Here is a 23,538-nt window from a genome sequence, read left to right on the forward strand (position 1 = left end):
TAAAAATTTGAACAAACCAATTACCAGCAATGAAAAACTCCCTACAAACAATAGTCCAAGACGAGATGGCTTCACAGGTTAATTCCCCCAAATATTTGAAGAAGAGTTAATATCTATTCATCTCAATCTATTCCACCCCCCCAAAAAAGAAGACAGAAAGCTTCCTAATCCATTCTTTGAGGTCAGTTTTATCCCAATGCCAAAACCAGATAAAGACACTACAAAAACAAAACAAAACAAAAAACAAAACTACAGACCATTATCTCTAATGAATGTAGATGCAAAAATCTTTAACAAAATATTAGGAAATCCAAATCAAAAGTATTAAAATAATTTACTATGATTAAGTGGCATTTATTTCAGAGATTCAAGGGTGGTTCAATATTGCAGATAAATCAACGTCATACATCACATTCAGAAGAGGAAGGATAGGGGCACCTGGGTGGCTCAGTTAAGTGTCTGACTTCTGCTCAGGTCATGATCTCACAGTTCTTGGATTCTAGCCCTGCATCAGGTTCTGGGTGGACAGCTTGGACCCTGGAACCTGTTTCAGATTCTGTATCTCCCTCTCTCTCTGCCTCTCCTTTGCTTGCACATGGTCTGTCTCTCAAAAATAAAAAAATAAAAAATAAAGAGGAAAGATAAAAACCACATGATCATCCCAATAGGTACAGAGGAAACATTTGACAAAGTACGACATCTATACATGGAAGAACTCTCAACAAAGTATGTTTAAAGAGAATATACCTCAAAATAATAAAGACCATGTATGAAAAACCCACAGCTAACATTAGGCTTTTTGGTAAAAAAGAATTGAAAGACAACGAGGTCCACTCTCAGCAGTTTTATTCAACATAATACTGGAAGTCCTAGCCACAGCAGTCAGACAAGAAAAAGAAATTTAAAAAATCCAAATTCATAGGGAAAAAATAAAACTTTCACTATTTGCAGATGACATGATGCTTTATGTATAACACCCTAAAGATGCCACCAAAAAGCTACCAGAACTGATAAATTCAGTAAAGTCAAAGGCTAAAAAGTTAATGTACATAAGTCTGTTGTATTTCTATACACTGATAACAAAGTAGCAGAAAGAGAAATTGAGAAAACAATCCCATTTTCAGTCACAACAAAAAGAAAAAATATAAACTTAACCAAGTTAAGTATAAAGGTCACCAAGGAGGTGAAAGACCTGTACCCTGAAAACTATGAAACAATGATGAAAGAAATTATAGATGACATAAAGAAATGGAAAGATATTTCATGCTCATAAATTGGAAGAATATTGTAAAATGTCCATACTAGGATTTAATGCCATCCTTATCAAAGTACCAAAAATATTTTTAACAGAAGTAGAATAAATATCCTAAAATTTATACAGAACCATAAAAGATGAACAGCCAAAGCAATCTTGAGAAAGAAGACTATAACTGGCACTATCACAACCCCACGTTTCAAGATATACTACAAAACTGTAGTAATCAAAACAATATAGCATTAGCAGAAAAGAGACATACACATTTCTAGAGAGCCCATAAATAAACCTACACTTACACGGTTATTAATCTGTGACAAAGGATGTGAGAATATACAATGGGAGAAAGAGAGCTGTTAAACAAATGGTGATGGGAAAACTGGATAGCTACATGTAAAAGAATGAAATTGGACCTAAATGTGAGACCTGAAACCATAAAACTCCTAGGGGAAAAAAAAACATAAGCAGTCATTTCTTTGATATCAGCAATAGAAACATTTTTAAAAGATATCTCTAAGAAATCAAAATTATATTGTGGACAACACCAACATAAAACGGTTTTAAACAAGGAAGGAAATCATCAACAAAATGACAAAGTAACCTACTGAATAGGAGAAGAAATTTACAAATGATATATCCTAGAAAGGGTTGTTATACAAAATAAACAACTTTTATAAGTCAACACATATACACACAAAATAATCCAATGGGCAGAGGACCTGAATAGACATTTTTCTAAAGAAACATGTAGATCTCCAACAGACAGATGAAAAGATGCTCAACCCAATTCTAAGGGAAAGTGAAAATCAAAACAATGAGTTACCTGTCACCTCACACCTGTCAGAATGGCTAAAATAAAAAACACAAGGTATATAAGCATTGTTGGTGAGGACATGGAGAAAATGTAACTCTTATGCACTGATGGTGGAAATGTAAACTGAAGTAGCTACTGTAGGAAACAGTAAGAAGACTTCTCAAAAAAATTAAAAATAGAATTATCACATCATACAGTAATTCCACTATTTACCCAAAGAAAATAAAAACATTAATTCAAAAAATATCACCCCAATTTTTATTGTAGCATTATTTACAGTAGCCAAATATGCAAATAATCCAAATGTCCTTTGATAGATGAATGGATAAAGAAGTGGTTGTACATAAAATGGAAACAGTGAAATCTTGTCATTTGCAACAACATGGCTGGATACAGAAAGTATAATGCTAAGTGAAATAAGTCAGTCAGAGAAAGACAAATACCATATGATTTCATTGATATGGGTGAGTTAAGAAACAAAACAAATGAACAAGAAATTAGAGACAAAGAAAAAAAATATCTCTTAAATATAGTGAGGAAATTTGGTGGTTACCAGAGAGTAGGTGAACTGGAGTGGGTGAGATAAAGGGTAGATTAAGAGGTACAAACTTCCCGTTACAAAATAAGTCAGGGAGATAAAAACAATAGCACAGGGGATATAGTCAGTAAGATTATAAAAATACTTTGGTGACAGATGATGATTACACTTGCTCTGGTGAGCACGGAGTCATGTATGGAATTGTTGAATCACTATATTATACATCAGAGACTCCTAGCACTGTATGTTAATTACACTTGAATTAAAAAATTTAAATTAATATTAACATAAGGATAGTGTGATACAGTAGATATAATGAATGGAAGTCCCCTAAAAATTCAATATGGATAGCTTAATTACTTTTTATATATTTTTTAGAAAATATGGTTTTAGTTATTCTGTGGTTATTTTCATTTTATTTAAGTATTAGAATCACCTTGCCAATTTCCACAAAAATCCCATTTTAATTGGCATTTCATTGAATCTATAGATGAATTTGAGTAAAAATAATATCATAAAAATACTGAATTTTCAAAATCAGTGAACAAGGACATACCTCATCAATATTTACCACTTTCTGTTCTCTCAGTCATGTTTGTAGTTTCCACTATGAAAATTTTTCCACATATTTTGTTGAATTTATCTATAAATATTATAAATTTTTGATGCTCTTATACAGGGTATGTTTAAAATTTTTATTTTCTAATTATTTGTTGCTCGTATATATAAATGCAATTGATTTTTGTACATTGGGAATGTGTCCTGCAGTCTTGCTACATTCACTCACTAGTTTTAATAGACTTTTTCTAGATTTCTTAGAACTTTTTATGTGCATGAAAAAATTTAAGGTATATATTCTTCAGAAAATCAGTTAAGAAAATGAAAAATCAAACCACCTACTGAGAGACAATGTTTGTAACATGTATCTGACACAGGACTTATATCCAAAAGGTATGATGCATTTTTACAACTACTTAACAACCACCACCACCATGATTATAGTAATAAAAAGAACACTTGCAAATAGGCTAATGTTTTAAACAGATGCATAATGATGTAAGATATATGAACCACAAGCAGATGAAAAGCTGTTCAATATTATTAGTTATCAGAGAAATGAAAATTAAAATCTCAGAGATATCAGTACACACACATTGAGTGAAATTAAAAATCCTAAAATCACAAGATTTTGCATGGTTGTAGAGTTGTCCGAACTCCTAAACGTTGCTGATGAATTTGTAAATTGTACAACCACTTTGCGGAGCACTTCAACAATTCCATACTTTTAAACCAAAGGAAATGGAAATGCACGCCCACTAAAATACTTATATAGAAAGGTTCACAGCAGCTTTATTCATAGTAGCCCCACAATGTCCCTCAAGTCATGGGCATGAAAAAACAAACCATGATATATGCATGCAAAGAAATAGTCAATATAAAGGAACAAAGTATTGATAGTTGCGATGACATGGATCTTATGTTGTTTCAGATGTCTTTTCTAAGTAGATGGATTTTTCCCAATTCAGTAAAACAATCTTTGTTAGAAAAATGGACATTTCATTCAGTATGTTTATTTCAATGTTTGGTGTAATAACAGTCATTTTAAATTCTATGTTTTGGTGGTATTTAAAAACGTTGACTCTTTAACTTTTTGTGTGTGTGTAACGTTTATTTATTTTTGAGAGAGAGACAGAGTGCCAGCTGGGGAGGGGCAGAGAGAGGGGGGACAGAGAATCTGAAGCAGCTCCAGGCTCTGAGCTGTCAGCACAGAGCCCAACGCGGGGCTTGAACTCACGAACCATGAGATCATGACTTGAGCTGAAGTCAGACGCTTAACCAACTGAGCCACCCAGGTGCCCCCAAAAAACAGACTCTTGAGGCAGACTGCTTAGGTTTGAATCTTGCCTTCTCTTATAGATAACCATTTTCTCTCTCACTGCCTAAGGTTTGTACCTGTAAAATGATATAACAATAATAGGTGCCTCAAAAGATTATTGTATTAAATGAATTGGTATGGTAAAGCATGTTTCAAACATTGGCAAATCAAAGCACTATTTAAGGTTAGGTTTTAAATATTACTGAACTTTCCCTATGTCCCAGTTTTCATGTTTCTTGTTTCATGTTTCATATATTCCTTCTCTGGATCCTTATCTAGTGATTAAAGTTTTTTAATTTTCATCTCCTTAACTGTTAGGAAGCTATGTCTTGCATTATAATATTTTAATAGTTAGATTTACAATTTGAGCTTATATATATATAAATTCTAAAGTTAATAAATATTTTTACCTCTCCTTTAATTCAAAGACCTAAAATAATTTATTTCCCATCACCCTTCTCAGAGCACATTTACAATTGTCAGATTTTTTAAATTTCTAGCTTGTGTTGGAACCTACAAATAAACATTATTTAAGATTTTATGAAATAAAAAAACCATATAGATTTATCCTTATATTTCTTATTCTCCCTTCTTCGATGGATTTTAGACCTTTATGGGACCATTTTCCTTCCTTTTTGACAGAATTTATTTTGTTGAGGGTTTTTTTTTTCAGTTTTTAACATTATTGTGTTCATCTTTTTTTTTTTAATTTTTAATTTAATTTTTTTAAATTTACATCCAAATTAGCGTGTAGTGCAACAATGATTTCAGGAGTAGATTCCTTAGTGCCCCTTACCCATTTAGCCATCCCCCCTCCTAACACCCTCTCCAGTAACCCTCTGTTTGTTCTCCATATTTATGAGTCTCTTCTGTTTTGTCCCCCTCCCTGTTTTTATATTATTTTTGTTTCCCTTCCCTTACGTTCATCTGTTTTGTCTCTTAAAGTCCTGTTGGGAGTTTTTTAGAAGCCAACTTACTCAGTTTTCTTCATGTCTATTTTGTTTTCATTTTTGAAAAATACTTTAGCTATGTAGACAGTCTAGATTGACTATTATTTTCTCTGAAAACATTAAGGACTTTTCACTGTAATCTGTTGAGAAGCAAGCTGTCAGTCTAAATTGTACCTCAGTATTTGTACTTCCTTCTTTCAGGTACATGTGAGCATGACAGTCCCAACTCCACTTAATATTACAATTTCCAGCTTGTATACTGAAGCTACATAAACAATGAAGATTCAGGCTCCAAACCAATGACAGGGCAGTGGATGTCAGATTAACAGGGGAAATCTATTTTTCCTCCACTGTCATTCAAGTTGAGACAGCAGTGAAGTGGATTGATTTTCCATTTCCCAGTGTTCTGGATTTATGTAGGTGGTCTCAGATAGGAAACTGGGGATTACAGGGATCTCTTTCGGGATATCTTATGGTCCGAGAAGACACACTGGTTCCCTGGTCACTTTTCTCCTTTTCTTCCTGCTTAGCTCCTGCTGATAGAGTCTTTCTTGATGTTCATCTATTGCTTTAGAAGTTATGTGTTTATTTCTGTGTCCCAGTCGAGCAGTTTTATTTGTTGTGTAGCATGATTCTAGTCACCCGATTCCTCATTTCATCCATTCCATTTCAGTTTATTAGGTTTAAAGGAAAAATATTAACAAATACACATATGGGGTTGGTCTTAGAAACCATGTCTATCTTGGGAGTTAGTGTATCAATTACGTAGCATAAAACATAGCACATCATAATTTCTTTGTCTTAAAAGTGTTCTTAAAAAACCAAAATCCCCATATTCATCCCCTGTATGAGGCAAAGCAGTGCAAAATTATTTAAATATCTTTTCCTTATTTCTTGGAATATTGTTCAGTGTTTGACTTTATCTACACTTACTGCTTTTTTAGCTATATCTCTTTGGTTTTTGTGTTGTTGTTGTTGTTGGTTTTTAATAGGTTTTGCCTCTGGGTTTACAATATACATCTTTAATACAGTCTACCTTTAAATAATACCTTACCACCTCCCACATAAGACTCTTACAACAGTATGCTTTAACTCTCTCCTTCCCAACTTTAACTTACCACAGAGTACCTTCAAAATAGTTTCACTGACAACCCATAGTAACTTAAGAACCCTGGAACAGCAGGCTTCCATTCCCCCTCTGGGTTTTAGTATTGCCATACATTTTACCTCTGCATATGATATATTTTGCAGTAGTTTATTCTTGTCTTTAACAATGAATTTTAGGTGCGTCTGGCTGGCTCATTTGGTTGTGACCGACTCTTGATTTCAGCCCAGGTCATAATCCCAGGTCCTGCAATGAGCCCCTCATCTGGCTCCGTGCTGAGTATGGAGCCTGGTTAAGATTTTCTCTCTCTCTTTCTGCCTTTCCTCTGCATGTTGTCTCTCAAAAGTTAAAAAAATATTAATTTTTTAAATGAGGAAGGTATTTTACATTTACCTCCATAGTAACATCCTGGTACTTTTTTTCCTGTACATAAATACAGGTTTTTGTTTGGTATAATTTTTCTTGATCCCAAAGAGCTCTTGTATTGTTCTTCTAGTGCAGGTCTGCTAGTCACAAATTATTTCAGCTTTTGTTCTTGAAAAAGGTCTTTACTTCACCATCGCTTTTGAAGGATGGTTTTTCTGTTTGCTACCTCCGTATTTCCAGGTTGACCTTTTTTTTTTTTTTTTTTTTTTAAAATGTTGTTTCATTATCTTTTGTCTGGCTTTATTTCTGTTGAGAAATCTCAGTCTTTGTTCCTCTGTGTGTATTGTCTTTTTTTCTTTTTTTTTTTCTTCAGGAGCTTTAAAGTTTTTCTCTTTATTACTGATTTACAAAAATTTCACTATGTGGAGAATTACGGTATTTTTCTGTTGGTTTGTCCTGATTTAGTCTGCTGAGTTTGTTGGATTAGGGAGTTTATGATTTTCATTAAACCAATGAAAGATTCAGTCATTATTTGGTAAATATTTTTCTTCCTTCCCAATTTTTTTTTCCCTCTGGGATCCCAATGACATGTATGTTATATGATTTCTGTTTTCTCACTATTCTCTGAGTGGCTATTTTAAGTCTCCTTGCATCACATGATTTCATTTTTAATAGTCTCTGTTGTGATAGCTTCCCATTTATTGTTTTTTCCATAGTTTTTAATGTGCTCTTAAACCTAGTTAGTGAATTTTTCCAATTAGATATTATATTCTTTAGCTCTAGAGGTTCCATTTGTTTTGTTTTGTTTTTCAATAGCTTCCATTTTTCTTTTTAATTCTTAGATCACATTTGAAATATCTATCTTGGGGCGCCTAGGTGGCTCAGTTGGTTAAGCGTCCGACTTCAGCTCAGGTAATGATCTCACACAGCTTGTGAGTTCAAGCTCCACATCAGGCTCTGTGCTGACAGCTCGTAGCCTGGAGCCTGCTTTGGATTCTGTGTCTCCCTCTCTCTCTGCCCCTCCCCTGCTCATACTCTGTCTCCCTCTGTCTCTCAAAAATAAATAACATTAAAAAAATACCTATCTTAAGGCTCTTATCCATCATCTCTGTTTTTTCTGTATCTGTTTCTATTGACTGATTTTATCCTAAGTCATATTTTTTTTTACCTGCCTAGCAATTTTGATTGAATGCTCTGATTTATTAATGTTATACTACTTAGTGTATGAGTTTTGTTGTCTTTAAAGTATTGACATTATTTTAGCAACTATTTAAATTACATGTAGATCAGCTTGTTTGAAAGCTAGTTTTCAAATTTTCTTAGGTTTAGATCTTCATCTCCTAGTATTTCATCAATAATTATGGCAAGTTGCATGGCAGAGAGGCTTTGCAGATGTAATTAATGTTATTAATCAGTTGACCTTTAGATAGTAAGATTATTCTAGATATTCTAGGTGACCTCGAGCTAATCACATGAGCCTTTAAAAGATGAAGCAGAAGAGAATGTAAGATTATAAGTACAAGAAAGATTGAACATGCCATTATTGGCCTTGAATATGAAGGAAGCCACAAGCTGACCATTGTGAGAGGCCTCCAGAAGCTGAGAATAATCCGCATCCACTAGTCAGCACAGGAGCAGAGACCTCCTTCCTACAATGTGGAAATGAAATCTGCTAACAATCTCAATGAGCCTGAAAGCAGATTTTTTCCCCAGAACCTCCAGACAAGAGTGCAGATGAGTGGGCCGCCTTGTGAGACCATAAGTGGAAAACCTAGCTAACGCACACTATGCCCCAACTTGTGATCCATAGAAACTATAAGAAATAGGCATTGTGTTATGCTCTTAAATTTGTGGTAATTTATTATGGCAGCAATAGAAAACTGTATTCTCAGTGACAAGTCGTTTCAACACGTGTGGTGAATCTTTTACCGTCACCATGGTAGAAACAACACACCTACTCACATGCACATAGAGATATGTGCAATCTCAGAGCTCTCAATTTGTGGTTGTTTAGAATAGGCTCTTTCTCTGCTTTTCGTGCCTTTGATTCTCAGCATTGTCACTGAGACTTGCTATTAGTTTATATCATTTTACATTAATCCTCTTTACTGTATGTCACCCTCAGCATTTTCCTGTTTTACTTTTTTTCTCTTTTCCCCACTTCTTTCTCTTTCTGTGTATGTGATGCTTCTCACAGTCCCTTGGTTTTCTGTTAATATAATAACATAATTATATACACAGCTAATTAATTAACTCATGTGTATTTTTGTCTCAGTCAAGAAAATACATTGCATTTTGTGAGGTGTTTGCATTTTCATTGCATACTTAACCGCAGAGTGACATGTGGATGCTTCTCTAATGTTGGATAACTTAACAGAAAAAAAAATCACTAGTGGTGCATGATGCTTGAGAATGAAGAAAATTTGGCTTCTGAGAAGCTTAATTATTACCATATTTGGTTTTTAGAATTAGATTTGATATGGTTTTTATTTTATTACCATCAAGAGAAAGGTTAACACCAACACTCATAATTTAAATGTGGTTTTAAGTGCTTTGTTAACAGAGGGATTATAATGCATCAGTCTGCATGTTTATGTGAATTGAAAATTTTATTTTTTTCTTTTTTTATGTAGCTTGCTTTATTTTGTAATTACGAATATAAGCCATAAGTTTAAGAGTCACTATAGATTCCATTCTGTCTTTCACATCTAAGGACTGGTCCATCCCTGAGAGAGGTCATGTTTTCCTAGATCTTTACTATTGACCCCAAGGAAGAAAAATAGATTTGATTATTAAGAGCTATATGTTAGCTGCTATACAAAAAAAAAATTAACCATATACACTTTACAGAGATCTAACTTGCCCTTTGGAGGAAAATGTTTCTCCTTTTCCTGGCATTTGCTGACTAGACACTTGATGGGAATATCACAGGAAGCATGCTGACCTCAAATGGTTGGTTGAAGGGTCCCTTTCAGACATGGGCATCTCTCGTTCTGTGATCAACCTCACTGCTTACCCAGCTGTGAAGAGCTGCCTTTCAAGAGCACCTTGAGTGCTCTCAGAACATGTTTGTTCATTTGTGGATTCTTACACTGGCACAGTCCTTTATGAGGAGAAGGGCCTCAGGAAATAGTTTTGAATAAACTGAATAAACTTTTTAGGCATTTTCACTGATTTGTTGTTTAAAGCATATTTTGAACCTGTTGGGTAAATTTGGCATACAGGAACATTTTGACATTTTAACAGAATCTGATCTGCAGATTCAGCTGACAACTTGAAATAATTGTCACTACTTTTTTTTTTTTAATTTTAGGAGGAACAACACCTTTGTTTTCACAAAATGAAACTTTGAACTATAATGCAATTAATGTATGATTGAGGCTTTTGCTTCTGATTTATTTTAAACCTGTGTTAGTTTGGCTAGAGTTTGCAGTTGGAGCAAATCGTCAACTAATGTAGTGCGAATGAGCTTATCAAATGTAACTCCATGAAATAAAATATTTTATTAAAACTCGATGAAGTCAGAGACATTTGATGTTTTCATTCTCTAAAGAAAAAAAGTCTGTTGAAATCCATGGACCTAAAATGTAGTCTCTTAAGTTATCAAAAAAGCCTATTTTAATACAGCTTGGAAATATTTTATCTACCCAATATTTTTTCTTTTATGAGACTAACTCTGCAGAGAGTCATCTTCTTTTATGAAAATAACTCAGGAAAAGTCATTTTTCCTTCCTGTCAACATTTAAATGTTGGTAGCCCCATCTTTATTGAGTTACATTCAGCTGGTTGTGTTTATGAAGCTAATCTATAAGGTTAAAAAAAAGAAGAGAATATAGGAATAGTACTAAAAGCTAATCTATAAGGTTAAAAAAAAGAGACTATAGGAATAGTATTTAAAACATTTCAAATGTCTTATTAGTTAGAAACTAAATCTATTTATATTGTTCCCAGAAATTCATTATTGCATTGGATTCCTCTCATCTGAGCATAGCTTAGATGTATTATTAAGATATCGGGTGAGAAAATTCTCAGTAGTTAATTTATTCTAATTAATAAAGGCCTGTATTCTAAATGTGTTTATTGGTAGGGCTCCCCAGGCTCTGATTCAGTAATTTCATTCAACAATCATATATTAAATGACTATTGTCTGTCAAGCCCTGTTCTGAATATTAAGGGAACAATAAAAAATTCTAATTCATACCCTCAGAGAAGCTATATTGTAAGGAAGGATATAGGCAATGTACAGACATATAGTAATGTCAGGTAGTGATAACTTTGAAAAGAACAACAAACAGACATTAGGGATAGGAACAGGTAGAGGCAAGTAGAGAGACATGGGCATGGCCAGGGAAGACCTGTCTAAGGAGCTGCTATTTGAGTAGACAACTAGACGTGGGGGAGAGAGCCTGCACACTCCTGAAGAGAGAGGGTCTGGGGGAGGAGCAGCAGCTTGTCAGGCAAGATGGTGTGTCTGAGGATGAGGGAGGAGAGGCCAGCATGGCTAATGCTGAGGGAGAACATGGGAAGAGGGAGATGAGGTTAGCAAGGAAGCCAGGCATTTCTAAGCCATCCTTCCTATAGAGTAAGCTTCCAAAACTTATAAAGAAATTAAGTCATGTGCTCATTTCAAACCCATCAGCCATCTTCACTGCTGTCATCTTAAGACCCAAAGACCTCAGCACAGCACATAAGGTTGTTCCTTTCATTAACTTTACAATTTCCTGACCCAACCTCTCCCTTTTCCTTTAATTCAGTATTGCAGATACACCAAACTAGTTATACCTTCAAATGTGGTGCTTTCTTTGTTCAGAGTGCCCTACTTCCCCTCTTATTATTACACACTGTTGATTATATTCTTATGAGAAGCTTCTCTAATTTTCAAAGTCTAAGTTAGATGCCCTCCTATGATGACCCAAACCATGTGCACTCACCTATTATAGAAGTATCTCATTGTCCTATAATTGCCTATTGACTTTTATATTTCCTCCATTGGACAATATGTACCCTAAAGCCAGAGACTTTTTTCCCTATAATTTTATCATCAGGACATAGTATAGTACATGGTTCATACTAGGAGCTTGATAAATGATAGAACATTACATGAGTAAATGAAAATTGTTACACAGCAGAGAATAAAGTTCCTACAAAAACTATGTAGAATAAAAAGAGCACAAGGTTTGGGGAGCACCACTATTTAAGGAATGGGGAGGAACAAAAAGCATGAGGAAAAATACAAAAGGAATAAAGATGTAAGGAGAATGTGCAGGGTACTGAATTGCAGTGGTCCAGGAAAAATAGAATTTTGAGAAATGGATGATCAATAATGTTAAATGGATGTAAAAGTCAAGAATAATGACTTTAAAATATGCAATAGATTTGACAATTAAACAGATATTGATGATTTTATGAGAGGAGTTTCCGTATGTTCATGGATCCAGAAGACAGACCATGGAGTACTGTATGGGACCATGGAGTAGTAAATGGGACAGAGGAGTTTGGTGACAGCACAGCGTTGCTGTAACGTGGAAGGAAACTTTTTGTGTTCTTCGTTATCCTACTCATTGCCTTCTATGGATGGTGAATTCTGGGAACTAATTGATGTTTAATTCCCTGAGTGGCTAGGTCATGACTTTTGAACATTCAGGACAATAATGATGGATGTTGCAAATTTGGATGAGGTTGCAGAAGAGACCAGAGAAAGGAAGAAATGTGGAAAGACTCCAGAGGGGGAGAGTTCCCAAGTAAGAGTAGTTTGAAAGACTAGATCAAAGGAAGGTTCACTGGGTGATGGGTGGCACTTTGCAATGGATCCTGAAACAGAGAGATTGAGAAGAGATACCTATCCATGGTGGCTGTGAAATTACACCCCACAGGTTTCTAACTAGAGACAGAGTTACTGACCTAGAGCCTGGCTCATGAGCTTTGAAATCCATCTTGTGTTTGTGCTGTGGATGCACATGCCGTGGATTGCTCTCAGCCACTGCTCGAGGGCAGCAGCAGGGACACTAACCAGCCTGTTCCTGGGAGACGTGAGCTCCTCATGGCCGACTGTGGCTCAGGGTCTCCCCAGTGGTTTTGATGCAACTTGCTGAGGCTGGACAACAGTCTAAGATGCTTTCCACAGCCTTCCCTGGGCACTTTATCATTTTCCCTCAATTTTACCTTACCTTTACCATTTTCCCTCAATTTTACTGTAATAAAATCCTTACATACTTAATCCTGCATTAATAGTTGCTTTCCAGAAGACTCAGACTAACAGGTGAATAGTCTGTGACACTGCCTTTCCCATTCATGTTTCTTCAAAAGATATTTAATATAATGTCAGTTTATCACTAAAGCTCATTGGAACAGGTTCTTCTTTGTCAGGGAGTGATAAAGTGAAATGATGGCAACTGTTCAGGAATGCCATAGGTTAAGGATAGAAGCTGCTCACAGCACAGAGTCACATGTAGATTATGCAGTGATATGAAGTCCTCCATATAAGTAAAACTAGGAGTATCAAAGTGATGCTTCTTAAGCTGAAGATGCAATTATGTTATCCAGGAATCTTATTTTATATCTCAAAAGAAATGATGTGTTCCTGATTGTGAAATATCCTAAAAAGTAGAAGGCATATAATAATATAGTAATAGAACAAAATAATACCATATAGGATTCAGCCTCAAAGATATTACATACTAGAACCACAGGGCACTTTAGTGACCACTTACTATCATCTCCTAATTATATATATAAGAAATGAACAAAGGGTAGATGCCTTCCTCCAGGTGTTGCAGACTGCAGTCACTGAGCCAGAAACAGAAGCCATTTCTCCTCCTTTATCTGACAGATAACTATGGTCTAGTGCTCTTTGGAACACACTAGAGAGAGAAAAGGTAGCCCATTGAGATTCCACAAGATCAAATATACAAACAGAAATACGGCTGGATCCAGGAATAAAGAACTACATTCACATATATTTCCCATTTAAATAATAATATACATTATTGATCAAAGGATAACTATATGCCTTGCCCTTACTATACAAGGACTCAGGAATTCCTCGAACAACTCACAAGAGGTAAATAATATTCTATAAAAATGAATCATCCAAGATTACATAGTACCCAAGGTTACACAGGTAAACCCTCTTCCTCTTAACTTCAAAATGGGGACTGGCTAATGAATCTGAGGTATTTTTTGAACTTACCTAATTTTCTATCTGAAAACCTACCTAAATTGACTTTAGATACTTATGCATACTTATTTTTTCATATAATTTGTTTTATCACAGAAAAAAAAGTAACAGATGCATTTAATGGTTTTGAAAACATTTAAACAGGTGGACCTCAAAATATATGAAATGAGCATATTGCTGTTGTTTACTCTCATTTCCCTCTTTTCTGTTTTTTTTTCCCAAAAAACTCAAGTGCCAAGTCCTATGAAAACTTTAAAAAAGTGGGATTTGTTTTGTTATGTTTCTTAATATAAAAAATTTTAAAGAATTGATTTATGCAGTGACCAAAATAATAATTCTAAATAATAAAAGCAGATGTTATGAACTCTGGACAAGATGTGGGAATGTACTGGACCGCCTTGCAAATAAGCTGCTTTTGTTCAAATCAAGTATAAAACTTAGTTTTAAAGCTTCATTTTAATATACATTTCTGATTTGAGCATTACCAGTAAGTATTATTTGTAACTGTTAGTTTTCTTTCTGCAACTCTCCTGGTTATATATTTTATTGAAGCATTCACTGTTATCAAGAGAAGAAAGAGTTCAATAAACCATGTGTTCAGAAATGCATGGCCATAGGCCAAGAAGTTAAGTAAACTAATCTGTTTTTCCCATCTTTCCTTGTGCTATAGCCTTAATTTTAAAACTCTATTGTTATTACTTCACAATTTATGAGATGGTTAACTCTGCACGTTCTGTAGCAAGGTAGACCAGAATCTTCTCATCCTACATCTCTTATAATGTCACCTGTACTTTCACCTCTTCAGCCATAGATATCTAGGGTAATAAACAAGGTGATTGAAAAGATGAGGAAAGAGCTTAGAGAGATAATATTGTCCTGAAAGTTTGTGTTATCATTTTTGGTCAAAGTCAGCAAGAGGAAGTTTCTGTGCCTGGTAGATGTGTCCCTGTAAGTTTTGATGGAAAGAGCAGATGGCTGTCATAGTCTTGTGACATGAGGTTGGAAGCCATTTCTACTAGGTTTAATAAGGGATGACCCACATGAAACTGAATGGGCCTTCTGAGATGGAGGAAAAGAGAAAAAAGTGCAACTCCATGGTGACAGCCAAGAGGCAGAGAGACTGAGGGAGGAAGTGTGAATTGTGGGAGAAAGAAGGCAGGAGCCAATCCACTAGACCTGCTACAGAATAGATAACTTAAGGAAGTTCAGGAAAAGGCATTTTGAACTATTTTCTGGATTCTGTGGTGTATTTGATTTTATAATAGATATATGTTTTCCTTCCTGGGATGGGATTCTACCTTCCTTCCTTTTTAAAGGTTATGCCCATGAAAGTGTTTCAGAATTGAGACATGAGTTGTTTTAAACATAAATGACTTTTCTAAAACCTCATATAATTGAGTAGGACAGGAATTTAGATATCACATCTAACCTTTTGAAAAAACTTATACTCAAAGAAGTGAAGAGATTTCCCCAAATTTGTAATGTCAATATTAGTGAATACAGGACAGGAACCCATCTGATCTCCAATTTGTTTTCTTACTGCCATAAGTTGTCTTGTTTTGGGCTGCTGTAACAGAACACCATGGCCTGGGTGGCTTATGAACAACAGCAGTTTGCTTCTCATGGTTCTGGAGGCTAGAAAACTAGAGATCAAGGGGCTAGTATATTTGGTGTCTGGTGAGAATCCACTTCCTGGTTCATGCATCACTATCTCGCTGTGTCTTCACATTGTGGAAGAGGAGAGAGTTCTGGGGCTCTGTTTTATAAATCCTGTTCAAGAAGGCTCTACTCTCATGACCTAATCATTTGCCAAAGGCCCACATCTGAATACCATCACTGGGGATTAAGGTTTCAGCATAGGAATTTTGGGGGGATACAAACATTGAGTTCATAATAGAAGGTAATTTTTTTTTTCTTTGATGAAACCAACCAGTTAAAGTAAAACTACCAAACAAGCAAACAAAAAAACCTAGTTTCAAAGGGGATCCACACACTACTTTAAATAATGGAGTAAGGAGAAATAAGACAAGAAGCCAATGAGTCCTCCAGCTGCCTTAGAGAGTTGACACAGTTGGCAAACACAGGTGGAAATACAGGTGGCATGTGAGAATTTAGGGATAGAGTATTCTATCTGGATAGAGTGTCAGAGGGAAAGGGGGAGAGAGAAAGAGAGAAGTAATGACCACAAAAATCAGGAAAGCCTCTAGCAGGTGATATGAGTAGGGGTATTTGGGAAAGAGATAAATGCCAACCAGGCTTCCTATAGAGCTATCTACACATAGAATGTTCTATGCAAAACACTGGGATGGTTACTGGTCTGGCATTTTGCTCCAGTACTCCCTTTTTATGCTGTTTTCTGTATCACGGGGGCAGAATATCTACACACTCGCTTTTCCAGACTCCCCTAGGGCAGATTTCTAGTAAGTTGCTGATAACGGGAGACACTGGCAATAGATTGAGAGGTGGGAAGAAGGGCAGACCCTTATTTTCAGCCATGTTTTACTTCTGGCAATGCACTTGGCAAGTGACGAGTGCCAGCCTGGGTTCCTGCATTAGCAGCACTGGAGGCTCCAGCAGCTTTGTTAGCCCAGTGCTCCTGGGCTCTGACTCCTGCAGTGTCACAAGGAGTGTGGTGGGCTCCTGGGTCCATCAGCAGTGGCTCTGGAGGAACTCCAGCATCCACAGCAGCACAGCCATGAGGACATGGGGTCACACCATCTCCCTTTTGTGTCCTTAGCCCCGGGAGTAGTAATGGCATCCTGCAGTTACTAATAGCAGTAAATTATGCAGTTACCACTGTCTAGGGGAACTTCATCCATTCTTTCTTTCTTCTTTTTGTTGATACATTTTTTTGGTTACTTTTATAACCAGTTTTCTAGTCGAATCGGTTTGAAATACGTGGAGTTGGTTTTCTTTTCCTAACTGGACATGGGTAGTCACAAGCAATGTATAATACTCCTCCATCCTGCTCAAAAATAATACAGGAAAGTTTTAAATTATTCACTAAGTGTTGTGCTGTTTCTGGGACAATGACAATATACAAAGACCAGTTTATGCCAAGCCCTGGAATCCGCCAGCTTATTTTTTTTTAATATGCTGATTTCTGTAGACTATGTAAACAGTGAATGCAAATATTACTCTTATGATTAAGTAACGATGCATTTTCATATTAGGGCTCATTGTGTTACTTTCTTAGTGCAAGTTATTTCTGTAAAGAACTTATGTATATATGTATATACTGTGCAGTATAACAGATCAGCTCCAGATAGGTTGACAGCAATATACCACATGAACATAAGGACTTCCCTAAATATGTTTACTTGAGCCAAACGTACGCTGCAATTGAACAAGGTTGGATATTTGCTAAGATATATGGAGCACAGAGGGGTTTATCTTTATTTGCTGAGTACTAGAGGAGGGCCCAGTGAGGGACACAGAGAGATGGTAAGAGGTATACAACTGTCATTTGGCCGGGGGTGGGGGGGTGGGGGCGGGGGGCAAGAACCAGCATTGAGCAGAGTGGTTCCCTGGAAAGGATCAAGGGAGACTTGTGAAAGGACACACAAACCAACCAACCAAAAAAAAAAAACCCCAAAAACAAAAAACAAGCGAGGTGAAGGAAAGCCAGGGCCCTGTTCAGTTTATCTGTGTGACTCAGCATAGACAAGTAGGTATGTAAAGGCATAATAAGAGTTATTTTTTGGCATTGATGATGATTTTGAATACAGACATGCTATGATTATGACGATCTGTTCAAAGATTATGCTGTGAGAAAAAAACACCAATTTTCATGTTCTCTCTCAATGGGAGGTTAAGAAAACTCAGGATATTCCCCCATTTACCTTTTGGTTGATTGAACAATTGAAGAGCAATGAGTATAAAGCCTAATATCTAAATCCTTCATAGCCATAATGATATTTTTTTTTAATTTTTTTTCAACGTTTATTTATTTTTGGGACAGAGAGAGACAGAGCATGAACGGGGGAGGGGCAGAGAGAGAGGGAGACACAGAATCAGAAACAGGCTCCAGGCTCCGAGCCATCAGCCCAGAGCCTGACGCGGGGCTCGAACTCCCGGACCGCGAGATCGTGACCTGGCTGAAGTCGGACGCTTGACCGACTGCGCCACCCAGGCGCCCCACCATAATGATATTTTAAATCTCACTTGGATAAATTTTCATCCCAAACTGTATTCTGTTGCTTCATAGGAATGTATTAAAAGCATTGCAAAGATTAATGAAAATAATGAAGCATATTTAACTTGAATATACATGTTTCATATTACCATTTCTTGGAAGTGTTATTTCTGAAAAAAACAAAAGGTCCTAGGAGACAACTGTGGTTGACAGCACATTTTGAGCTACTCCACTGTTCCAGGACCCTGCAGAAGGCAAGGTGAAGGGATGGTGGAAAGAGATGCTGTGGTATGGGAAACAGGCACATTTGAGAAGTTCAGAGAACCTTCTCTTAACTGCTCCTGCATGTTCCCTTCTTCCAAGCCTCCTTTCTCATGTTGAGTCCTTCTCTCAGGTCTGTATCTCTCTATTGGAAGGATAGGAAAGAATTTAGGTTGTTACCGTCAACCTTTTAAAAGAAAAGGTAAGCAATTCAGACAGCAAAATGGAGTTTATTCAGAAATAGCAGAGGAATTGCAATTCGAGACAAGCAGACTATGGCGAACCATTGGCAAGTCCAGAGAACAGAGGAGGAGCGTGTCCTTTTATAGAGGAAAGGAGGAAGTTGGGGGAGGGGGGCAGTTGTTTGAACAAAAGTTCACTGGAGGAAAATAGGAGCTTGAAGTGGTGACGGTTTTTCATTGGCCGCCGGGGAGTGCAGCTTGCTGCTGCCAAGTGGGTAGGAAGTCTTCCTTCTTCCTGCTGAACTGTGCAAGCTGCGATGAGTGATACCTGCGTGAGAGCCCTCCCTTCACGGGTCCCTGCTTCCAAGTTGAAGTTAGGTTTCCTTATACATTTTCACATTAGTAGTCTATCCAGGGATAACTAGCTTGCTTTGTTCCTCAAAGTTTCGGGCCTTAATCCGTAAGCATAGGTGAATGGTAAGCAGAGGCCACAGAGGATAATCCACCTGTGTCTTTCTTACCTACCATCTCAGCACACACCTAAGACATTTCTTGGTGCACTCCTCTTGCACACGCTGCTTAGACTTGGAAAGGAAATTTCAAAGGAGCGACTCATGAAGCAGTTCCCGCTTGGGTGGTAGAAAGCAGACGCGGGCTTTTTACTATTTTTGCCTTGGAAGAAGCCCAAGACTTCTTCACTTGTTCAGTGTTTTCAGGCATCTGGCCCACGTGGTGCTGACGACAACTTCCTCTACTGGCCCTGATGTAAGGCTTTCTCTAGGTAGCATTTTCTGCAGCCTTTGTGCAGAGCACAATGGCTCTGAGCATTGTGCTCTTAGAAAGAGAGTCGTCACCGTCACCGTGTTTACCCACTTGAATACTATCTCTCTTTCTTGTTGAAAGTGGGGTTAGAGGTTAATGAAGGACATTGTGATCTTTAACTCCAGGGTGACTATGTTATCCCCTTGTCTGTGGATGAACACCTCCACACCTCCTAGGCTGCACCCCTTACTTCCTTTGTCTCACTATTCCCAAATATTCTAAGAATAGAAAAGTCTTTACAACCTTGACTCTGTGTGACATGAGATAAGGGGTGATGGTCTGTGTAAAGCATACATATATTTTCTTTTTCAGGGGGTGTCTCGACCCCAGTCTTGTCCTCCGAATCAGTAGTACAGTGCCTCAAAAAGCCCTCAGAACCACGTCTGCCTGCCAAGGTAATACAGAATATGTCTTCCATTTGTTATTCAGATAGTCAGTTCTTCTTGCAATTGCTATTTACTGATTCCCATCTGTTAGAGGTTTTCCTTGTACCCAATGGCAGTTGAAACAGATTGTGAATGTAACAGAAAATGTTTTCTTGGCACAGAAAAGGAGTATTTGTTTTAATTGACAAGGTGTAACATTTATGAGATAAAAATGAATTTTAGCCATCTCATTTATTTTACTTCAGTCTATTCAAGACAATTATTGGCATTTAGGTATATAGAGAGTAACCTTAGGAAATTTTGGAAAAGAAAGAAAAAGAACTGTCAGGAAACTCATTTCAAGCTTGTTGATTTGAAAACTTTCAGGGAAATAGCAGATTTGGAGAATGGGGAGGGAGACTTAGGGTGGTAGAGGAAATTCTTAGTGTCTTATGTGCTGCTATAATTATCTAGTTTTTTTTTAGAAAATAAAGGAGTGTTATTATTTTAGAAAAGCAATTTCCCCTGCTCGGCAATGATAAATAAATCATTTTATTACAAATGAGCCTGAAGTCAATGCTTTCAAATGAGAAAAAAAAATCAATCCCCTATTTCTCCTTAAGAATGATCGTTTATTTGATGAGTATCTTTCATCTGATAATGATTTTTTAAATCTTATTTCTTGGTACCCTCATGAGTAGTAGAATATATTGAACAGTAAAATGCTAAGCAATTTTTGAGGTTAGGCACTTATCCCAGTTAATAAGTGAACTGAGGGTACCAGATTCATACTGGATTAGACTATTTTAAAGGGATATGAGGAAGATGCCCCCCACCAAAAAGTATTTTTAAAAAGTAAAGTTGAAATGTAGTAAAAAGAATTAAAGTTGAAATTAACTATTCTTATCAATGGAAAGGCCTTGTATTTTTCCCAAAGGAAATAAAGTGATTTCAACCTTATGAGATCATTTTATTAGAAAGAAAAAAGGAACACAAGGGAACATGGTTCTATCCCATTTGTAACCCAGTGAGGCTCATTAAATCATTATATGATGCTGAAATGAGAAAGAAGTATCTATAACGCATCCCACTTTTCAATTTTGGAAAACATTTGGTACAATTTGAAAGAACCCAAGGCAAAGGTACTATGGTACAGGAAGCATGATTTTGATAGATACTAGTATTTTTAAGCCCCAAGGGACCCATCAAATGTCCTTTGAGAGTCAGAGTATGAGAAAACACCTACTATATATTCTGTCTTCATGTAGCAGTGTTATCCAACCATTTCCCTGCCTCCTTGAAACCTTTGTCTTCATCTGACAGACCATTTGCCCAGAGCTGTTAACCTACTTCTCTAATTGGTTTAGGAGTGAGGGTGCCAAAGAGGAGCATGAGGATGTAGGACCGCAGGAACCCTCTGAGAAGTGTCCCCTCAGTAATCACTACCTTTCCTGACTAAGCAGACAAATGCCCCTGTGCATGCATGCTTGCAAATTTCCAAAAGCAAGACTTCTTATACTAAAATAACTTTTCCTAAATGGCATATACAAATACAGGATTTTCCCCCTGTCACTTTGATTAATGCTGTTTGGATTCTCATAAACCACCTAATAATTGACAAAGGGGGAGGGGGAGTCAGAATGTCTACAGGGATGACCCTTCACATTCCAGACCTGGCTTCACGGGGTGCTGGCATTCAGAAAATGTTCTTTAATCTGTTTCCCATTGACCTTTCAAATCCTGTTAATTGCTTGTACAGTAAGCATTAAAAGTCAAGCCTAGCAAAACCAAGAAAGGTGAAAGTTTTCATTCAAAAGATGAAACAAATGACAGGAACCATGTCAAATGTGGGCCAGGTGGGAAACATGGGACATTGGCTAGGAGACTGTTCAGTAGAGAGGAAATGGACTCATTCAGGTTGACCCCAAGGGGAACTCAGGAGACAGTAGTCGTCTCTGGGAGAAATTACTGGGACCCTTGACACCTCAAATCTGTAACAAAGATAAACAATCAATTCATGGAAATACTTTCAAGAAGATTCAAATATCAGATGGCATTGGGTTATTTTGTACTTATTTCTGACTTCAAGCTTCTGTATCCTATTCTGAAATTACCATTTACTTCAAAACTTATCTTTAACATTCTATTAAAAATTTTGACATGAGTTTGAATTTCAGTTTATAAGGAAAAATCAGGCATGAGTGATTTTTTAAAAAAATCACATATCCTAATCCCTGGTACTTTCCACATAACATTTATAATGTTCCTTCCTATAAATTGGTTCAATATTCCCTATCATTAAAGGGAGAATTAGTGAATGTTTTACCAAATTATTTTGGGCTTAGAGTCTGTTCTGCCAAATTTCAAAATTTGGACAAAATTGACTTTGGCCATAGAAAGTAGATAGCTATTGGGGCACCAGGGTGGCTCAGTCGGTTAAGCATCTGACTTCGGCTCAGGTCATGATCTCATGGTTCATGAGTTCGAGCCCCACATCGGGCTCTGTGCTGACAGCTCATAGCCTGGAGCCTGCTTCAGATTGTGTGTCTCCCTCTCTCTCTGCCCCTCCCCCAAGAGAGCTTTGTCCCTCTCTCTCTCCCACTCTGTCAAATAAATAAATAAATAAATAAATAAATAAAACAATAACTCTGACCCCACATCCCCACTCTGACCTCACTCACCACGACACTGCAGCGCCTGGGGATTGTGAATCGGCACACTCAGGGGTGCCCTGCTTCCCTCCCTTGTGCCAAAAGATAAGGAGCCACTGAGCCACAAGGTAGATGGCTTTATTCCTGTGGAGGGAGGAGACTCTCCTCTCTGGGAGGAGAATCTAAACACTCAGACAGAAGCATGTTATTGAAATGGAGCTCCAGAAAATTACAGCTTTCCAGATGCTACTCTGTGGAGGCTTTGCTGTGCATCCTCATTAATAATTAGTGGGTAATAGAAGAAAACCATCTGGGCACTGAGACCTATGATCTATAAAAGGTGCTGTGGAAAAGCAAACTGTGATATCGGGATTTGAACTGCCTGTGCCCCTTTCTTCCTCCCCCATCCAGGCAAAAGCAGATACAAAAGAAGAGAAGTCACATGGCGTTATCTCCAAAAGACTCTGCTTATCTTGAATACTTGAAAGACAGAATGAGTCTTGATGAGGAAGAATTACAGTCTTAGCATATTCAGGACGCCCTGGCTACCTCAGTAAGGCATGTTGAATAGGGCATCTGGTGAGAGATGGTGAATCCTTCAAGCAGCCACTGTTCATCTTGCTCCCACCACATGGAAGCCACTATAATAGACATTCAGACAAATAAAGAGGAAGATCGATATGAAAATCTGTCTGCAGTGAGTTTCTTTCTTTTCCAATTAGGTAGAGGAGAGAGCAATGTAAGGCAGTAAGTGTAAGAAAGAAAGATAAAAGGTACGCTCTGATACAGGCAAAACAACAAGCAGTGGAAGATCAAAGAAGGGAGGTTAATTTCGAATAAGGGTAGTGGTGGAAACTTCAGTGAGAACATGCCATCTGAGAGAGATCTTGCAAGGTGATGTGGAAGAAAAGAGGTAAAGATAGAATAAGGGAGAGCATGAGCAAAGGATGAGTTAGGAGTTTTCTTAACATTTTAAGGAAAAGAAGTTCAGTCCTCTTTTGTGCTGGAACACAGAAGAGCTAGACAGAAGGATCTGGAAAG

General features: G+C 37.0%; 1 long non-coding RNA gene across 10 annotated transcripts in view; it reads left to right on the forward strand.

Moving 5' to 3' along the window:
* Window positions 1-23,184, forward strand: part of LOC109498742 — a 133,890-nt gene extending 110,706 nt beyond the window's left edge. For 8 of the 10 annotated variants that reach the window (XR_002741626.2, XR_002155627.3, XR_002741625.2 and 5 more), the window contains 2 exons: window positions 19,794-19,876; window positions 22,909-23,184. This is a non-coding gene — a long non-coding RNA (uncharacterized LOC109498742). Of the gene's footprint in view, window positions 1-7,746; window positions 7,817-19,793; window positions 19,877-22,908 lie in introns of all 10 variants that reach the window. The other 2 variants (XR_006596319.1, XR_006596320.1) reach the window with 2 other exon arrangements.
* Window positions 23,185-23,538: the final 354 nt, after the last annotated feature.

The sequence above is a fragment of the Felis catus genome, chromosome B1 (assembly GCF_018350175.1).
Source record: "Felis catus isolate Fca126 chromosome B1, F.catus_Fca126_mat1.0, whole genome shotgun sequence".
In the NCBI taxonomy this organism is placed as follows: Eukaryota; Metazoa; Chordata; class Mammalia; order Carnivora; family Felidae; genus Felis; species Felis catus.